This window comes from Mercenaria mercenaria, chromosome 18 (genome assembly GCF_021730395.1).
Source record: "Mercenaria mercenaria strain notata chromosome 18, MADL_Memer_1, whole genome shotgun sequence".
Classification (NCBI taxonomy): domain Eukaryota; kingdom Metazoa; phylum Mollusca; class Bivalvia; order Venerida; family Veneridae; genus Mercenaria; species Mercenaria mercenaria.
Window position 1 is genome coordinate 1,801,620 of NC_069378.1, and position 8,139 is coordinate 1,809,758.

An 8,139-nucleotide genomic window follows, 5' to 3' on the forward strand; every position below is an offset into this window, starting at 1 on the left:
TGAATGGTTATTATGGATTTCATGAAAAATTTAAAATAAAATAAAACGTAAAAATTGACAGTGATATATATAAAGTCAAGACAATGTGTTTTTATACCCTTACAATATTAATATTGCGGGAAATTTTATTTATAACCACAAGCATCATCACCTCCACCACTTCGTTCAAACCTCCACCACTTCCACCTCACCTCCACCACTTCGTCCTAACCTCCACCACTTCATCCTCACCTCCATCACTTCGTCCTTATCTCCACCACTTCGTCCTCACTTCCATCACTTCGTCCTCCACCACTCTCTACACGTGCACTCTTGTTGGTTTATTGTTCCAGTATGTAGATCTATAAGTATTTGCTTTATTTTTATTTGTTAGGAGAAACGTTAGTCAACATGTGGCGTTTTTTAATATATAATATCAATACTGATATGTTAGAATAGTCTTGAAAAGGCTCCCCATACTTGGATTCAGTGTTGCTATATTTTCTGGTCCTTTTGGATCATGGAATCCATTCAATGAATCTGTAATAGAGTTCAGCTTACGTCGGTGCTAGGGGGCGTAAGAGGTGTTTCACTTTCCATTACCTCTCATGAACAGACTCAATTAAATCGAGTCTGCTATTATTTTGCTTGGTGTGTTGTATGCTTCCAAAGGATCTTCATGTAGGTTTTATTAACTATTACAACAGCACTCATTAAGTGCCGTGTGATGGCCGTTACTTATTTATATTCAGCGTTGTTAACCTTTAATATGTCAGTCTTTAGGCATAGGTAATATTGATCAACAGAATTACTAATCTTCCTGTTTTGTATCATAACACCTGCTCGTAAATGTGACATTGATACAAGCAAAAGTATAGTATGTCCACTATAAAATACTCAGCGATACTTCATTATCGGAATGTTACAAGGTAAACTTTTCCCCATAAATAAGCTGACAGAAACGTCTGAACCGTTTTCATTTTCAGCTCTATATAAGTGCGCAGGGAACTAAACTATTAGATATCTATGCTTGTGGCAAGAATGGTCATTCTTTGCGTTAATGTCATTCACTTTTAATTTTATTTACACTGTCTTGCAATATGGTTTGGCTTATAACAAGTTTGTTTTGTACGTCGTTATCTTGGAATTAGCGTCTTTAACGTAGTTTAGTTTATTTATTTATTTAAGCCTCATCAGTTTAAAGTAAAGTATAATGCATTTTATTTGACCTTGCGGGGCGTAGTTAATCTCTGCCTTATGCAAATAATGGTAATCTCAAAAAACTAGCAAAATAGGTAGAGCAAACCGATGACTAAAATTCAACGCTACGTTGGTTACAATGTAAGGTAGATGACCATTGGATAAGAAATAAGGTTGCCGAATAAATTACACATCCTGCACAATAATGCAGTCGCGAAGCACCGCCCCGCCCCGCCAGGTCGATTAAAACGCACTATAAAAGTGCAAATGTTTGTTTATTATAGTGTCAATCCCACTGAAAGGGCCAGCCAATTTGGCTTTTAGACACCTACATACATTGAACAGCATTACTTCCCGATTCCTATTTTTTTAATGCCAGGCACTAGGCAGGTAGGCAATCGGTAACCATTATTTAACTTGCTGGCGGCTCACCAAGTTGTCAACCGGTCTATCTTCAGTAACAAGACCCTCCTCTGACAGGGCTCGAACCTTCGACCTACCGATTTCGGGGCAGATGTCTTATCCATTAATATACATCACTTAAGAATACACAGGTACATTTTTTATAGTACATTTAAAATAAATGTTTAACATATATATACACACTGCCACGCTAGATAGAGTTACAAGAGATTATATTAGCATAACTTGACTACACAGACATATGACTAATACTATAAACTTCATACTTTCCAAGGTAAGAACATTCCCATGTAGAATAAAATGTATACTAAAGCGCAAATTAAATGAATGATAGACTGACTAACTGCTGATACATATATTTAGGTCTACAACAAATTAGATGGTATATCCATATACTAACATATTATTAAAGAAATACTCGATTCCATAAATGTGTGATTTCAGTTGTTCAATTGTAATAACCCAGCTTTCTAGCTTCTATCTGAGAAAGAGCGTTTTTCCAGCCTAGCATGCTTAAGCAGATGTCACTGCGTGTTTTCATGTTAAAACCCTGAATCTTTTTGCTGCTAATTTCAGAAAATTATCTATGAGTTCATAATCACAGTTTTTAAGGTTGTTCCACAACTCACAACCGAACAATAAGCGTGGTATACAGATCTTATGGATAAGCTCAGCCGATATAATTGGATTTAAATAAGACGGGTCAATTTTAAGGGACAATAATGAGAAAAGTGACGATTTGGCTTTTTGACAAGCATTGTTAACCTTATCTCTGTCAGACATTTTGCTATTCAGATAAATATCGACATGTTTGACACTCTGAGCAATTTCAATTTTTTTCGGAACCAAACTGGAATGTCATTGGACTTCTTATTCTTGAACGATCTCCAAAGATAACCACATGACTTTTTGATGGGTTAATTATGTATCTATACATACATGTATACTTGTATGTAATGTCAAGCATACCCTGCAAGTTTACAGGGTTTATTGCTGACAGGGCAATATCGTCTGCTAATGTGGTGTTTCCTATTATGGTATCTAGAACAAATGTGCCGAGACCACATTTCTCTAGTTCTTCGAGAAGGCCATTAATATACAAGTTATATTATCCAGGTGGAAATTACTCCTCCCTGTCGAATTCCTTGTTGAACTTGGAAGAAATTTGACTGTAAACCGTTTGCCGCCACGCAGCTGGACATATTTGTATGGGCATCAACAAGTAGCGCCCAAATTTTTCCCTGTACACCAAGCTTAGACAACTTGTAAAAGAGTCCATTTAACCAGACAGTGTCAAAAGCCTTTTTAGTGTCAAGAAAAGCAACATACACTTTTGAGTTTAGTTCATTATTATGGTATATAGACTCTTGAAGGTTAAAGGAAGCTGTTATAGCGCCAGAATGTTTTTGGTACGCGTTCTGTTGATGGTTTGGAAAGGGGGTATTGCTGTCTGATATCCAAGAAGATAACCGATTATGAACTATACTTTATACTATACTACACTGGCCATTCTGTATATGCCGCCGTAGGTCCCTATGTGACTTTATTAATTCATTTTGTATTTTGTTATTGTTTTCAAAAAGTATAACGGAAGTGCCTCACAACTGAAAGCAGAATTGACTTCGATTCGAAAAATAGTCCACTGTAAGTAATATTTTTTGATAAAGGTCCATAGAAATTAATAATTTTCAGATATTGAAGACGCATTTTCTGAATAGGATTCATTATTTGATAAGAAATTATAAACATCGACAGTTCTTTTTAAAATTATACACGTGCTGACACCTGTGTTGTCTCCCGTTTATTATTAGAGTTACCGTTCGTCCAGCGCAGTATTACTTTTGCAGTGAATCGCCGAGAAGTCGTGGGAAAATTAAAAACCATGTAAATAAACTAAAATTAACCACTTTTTCAAGATCAATTTCAAGTAATCGACGTTATGCATTTAACCCACCAGACCAGTGTAGCATCTTAGATACCTGTACTAATGTACTCATTTTGTAGAATGTCATGTTATGCCCTTGCAATGCTAATCCCACTCTGATATTTTTTTTTGTTTACATTTTTTGTCAATGAGAAAGATGGCGTCGATCCCGAGTTTAGATGACGGGGCGTTAAACTTTTACATGTTTAAGCAAACCTGGTGCGTTAGAAAGAAAAACTCAGAAGTAAAACATTATTTGTTACTGGTACATTGTATTGTAAAAAAAAGAACCCTGTTTTTTCCTTATACAAAAGCTTAATATTTTGTAATGGATGTACTTTCACAAAGACATTTGTTTTCTTATTACATTCATAGTACCACATCCTTATCCACAAAGTACTGAATATTACAGGTGTCCATGAGTATTATATCAATTTATTATGTCCGTAATCATATAGATATGATACAATATAAATCATAAAAACGTATTCACATTTATACTTATAATTAGTAATTTTCAAATAATAACTGAATTAACTGCATTTATAACTATGTATAAAACAGGATTATAATACTAAAAACTATTGCTTAAATATTATAATTAAGTTTTCGCTCACCTTAATTAGGGTATAAACGATTATGTATTCATTTTTGCATGGATTATGGAAAACGTGGCTTGTTTTCATACCTGTTGATCGACATTGTACGTCGGTAGAGTATAAACAAGCCGGATTCATTATTCATTATTAAACTTTTTTTATTTTCATTTGTTGTCACGCTTTTAGTTGTGGTTTGGATATGATTAATTCTGTCAGAACTTGTCGCTGTTTTCTTTTTTTTTTCGGAATGAGTTTTAAACAAAGTACAGTGTTTTTGTTGTTGTTTTAAGGTATTGGACACCTAACAGTAATGTTTGAAAAATAGCATTTGCTTGGTATATTCTTAAAGTGTGACCATGTTTCGCACTTTGTTTCAAATTTTAAACAACTTTTACCGTACCGTTTTTTTTTTTGTAAATTTTGTATAGTTTATTGTATTTCCTCAAGCTCAAGTACAGACAAATTTCAATGTGATGACCACTATCTAAAACGTTTGCAGAAAATTCATTACAGCATTAATTTTGATAAAAGAAACATCAAACTATTTTTAAACAATTAAAAAACACAAAATAAAAGTGTAAATATCATTTTTTGCTAGGGTGCCTCAAGTAAACAGATTTAATGAGACAGAATTCTAACTCCAACATTGAAAAATTCAGGTCGAATCCTGTGGGTCTGTTTTGAATTTTACACACTTCATTCACAAATAACCTTGGGGCAGAAGTAAAACCTACCTGCATTTCTTCCACAATATGTAATCTAAAGAATGAGGGCAAAATAGAGAACTTTTACCGCACGTAACTCAGTATTTTTAAAGATGTCTAACTCTACCCCTCCTGATTCAGAAGTAAATTAACTTTGAACAGCAAGAAATCGCTTATAAAATGAAAACTTTCCTCTTTTGTACAATACATCCATAACAAGTCTTAAAAGAAGTAAGAACTCACTAGAAAAAAGGAAAATATGTAGAAAAAAAATTTGGTCCCAGTGGGGCTTGAACCTACGCCCCCCTGAAAATTGCAGTCAAAGTAGGTTTATGGTAGGAATTGAATACTCTTCAAAAAGGAGGTACTCTATTACGGGTCCAATACCTTAACACGATCCTGAAGTCAGTTCTATCCGGCATCATCAATGAATAACAAATAATATATCTAGCTACTAGAACAGTTTCAGAAAGTTGCCAACTTATCAGTTGCCCAGTTATCAGTTGCCCAATTATCAGTTGTCCAGTTATGAGTTGCCCAATTATCAGTTGCCCAATTATCAGTTGCCCAAGTATCAGTTGCCCAATTATCAGTTGTCCAGTTATGAGTTGCCCAATTATCAGTTGCCCAGTTATCAGTTGCCCAGTTATCAGTTGCCCAGTTATAAGTTGCCCAATTATCAGTTGACCAGTTATCAGTTGCCCAAGTATCAGTTGCCCAGTTATCAGTTGCCCAATTATCAGTTGACCAGTTATCAGTTGCCCAATTATCAGTTGCCCAGTTATCAGTTGACAAGTTATCAGTACTATCTGGAACAACTGATACGTATTAGACCTTCCTGGTACTATGCTATCGTTTCATTATTCTTGTTAACATAAGTTTTAGCAAGAGTCCCTCCAGGACACGTCTAAATTGACTTGAAGTAGGCTTTTTTCTCATACCAGTCGAATCAATAAAATGAGACTAGACACTGTTTATGTGAATTCTGTTGTCTCATTGTGGAACTTTCCTTTGAAATGCTGCTTCCGTTGAGTTCGGGAAGACTTTTTGCAGCCACCACCTGTCACTTAAAGACTGCAGTGAGATAATTGATAAAATCTGCCAGAAGTTCCCTTGGAAACATAGAACGCAACCAAGCAACATAATGTAAAGTCACTTGCAGATTCCTATTCACACCTGCTTCCAAATAATACACGAATATATACGTATGTAAAAAAATGAGAAAAGTTGTAACGTTGACAAACTCACATTAAGTTAGTGACCTACATACAATAATCATAACACTTGTATGTAATATCGGCTTAAAGAAAACAGCTAAAACATAATGATATATTTGAATCAAAACATTAATTGCCAAGAGACAGCCAGCTGACTACTAACTATGTGACTTGACTTTCTCATGACGTTCGTATAATATTTTTCCAATTAGCCGAACGGTATTTTATGGGCGGCGGTTACCGCCAAAATTAGTAAATATACAATCCATTCATAAACAAGTCAGTCAGTGCATAGCATTTCAACCCCGTCTAGTCTAAAACTCCATCTCGTCCAATAAATATGCATTTAACGCATTGTATTTTGAAACCATGGAACGATGCATTGAAAAACTTGTTGCGATGCACCGTAATATGAAATCATCCAACAAAACATGATACCGTGCAGCTCAATGTGAAGCCATTTAACTCAACATGAGTACGTGCAGTGTAAATGAAATGATTTGTTACAACTTGACGCCGTCTAATGCATATTGAAACCGCTTTGTGTAATTAAGAGCGGTGTATTAAAACTTGATGCCATGCAGTGCAATGTGAAGACGTTTAACGCAACATGAGTTCGTGCAGTGTAAAATGAAACGATTCATTAAAGCTTGGCACCGTCAAATGCATACTGAAACCGTGTTGTGTGATTTGGAGCGGCGTATCAAAATTTGATGCCATGCAGCCAAATGTGTAGACGTTTAACGAAAGACGAGTACATTGCATTGTAAAAGGTTAATAAGACTATCAGTTCATAAGTTTGACCTGTTATAGATATAGAATCTGGATCAGTTTTACATATGAATATCTTAAAATTTGTCCTAAAACTGACCTTGTGGTAAAATTCTAACATTTAATTTAACACTGTTCCTGCGATTTATCTGAATATTAAAAGGGACCGTATTTTCGTGAAACATCTTTCTTCTTAATTTAAGCTTTTTCAGAAGTATACTTCGTGAAACAGACTCAGTAATAGAAATAATAATGACAAAATTAACAAACACGACTTAATTACCATTTATAGAATAAATGTTAACACATTTATGTTTATCAGTATATCTAATTTACATGTACTTCACTGTGCAATGTTTTGTCAATTTTTGTTTGTTTATTTGTTATTGTTTTTTTCGGGGCCTGGTGGGGCGGAAGATCTTATGCCGTTTCTAAACAGTATTTCATTTAAGTTGGACAGTCAGTTTCCTGGATTTCATACAAGTATTAACTTTATCTCCACAAGTATCTGCGCCCCATGTGGTTCTGGGACGATCTGTGTATGAAAAGAATTGGAACCACTGCCTTACCCTTGCATGATCGTAAGAGGCGACTAATAGGGTCTTAACACTTGGTTTTGCAGTAACTCTGTGATTCCAGCATGTATGCAAATTTTGCTTCCATACCTCATAATTTTATTTCGATGTAAATGAGATGTGGAACCAAAATTTGTAGTCCTGTTTGGCGCCATATAACCTATACTGTGTTGGTGCGCCGTAAAACCCAAATGAATAAATAAATAAACAAGTATCTGCTAAATTGGAGGAAATAAAAAGGACAATAAGAGGAAAAATAGTGACGAATCTATGAACGATGAGCGAAAATCAGGTCGGTATACGCAAACACTCGAGGGAACAACTGTTGTTAGTAGCATTTTGAAAGAGACAAATTCAGTGTTATTTAGAAGAAAGATGCTTTACGAAATTAAGGTCCCTTTTAATATTTAGATAAAACGCAGGTACGGTTTAAAATTAAATGTTAAAATTTTACCACAAGGTCGGTTTTAGGACAAATTTTAAGATATTCTTATGTAAAACTGATACAGATTCTATATTTATAACAGGTCAAACTTATGAACTGATAGTCTTATTAACCCTTTACAATGCACGTACACGTCTTTCGTTAAACGGCTTCACATTTGGCTGCATGGCATCAAATTTTGATACGCTGCTCCAAATCACACAACACGGTTTCAGTATGCATTTGACGGTGAATCGTTTCATTTTACACTGCACGAACTCATGTTGCGTTAAACGTCTTCAGATTGCACTGCATGACATCAA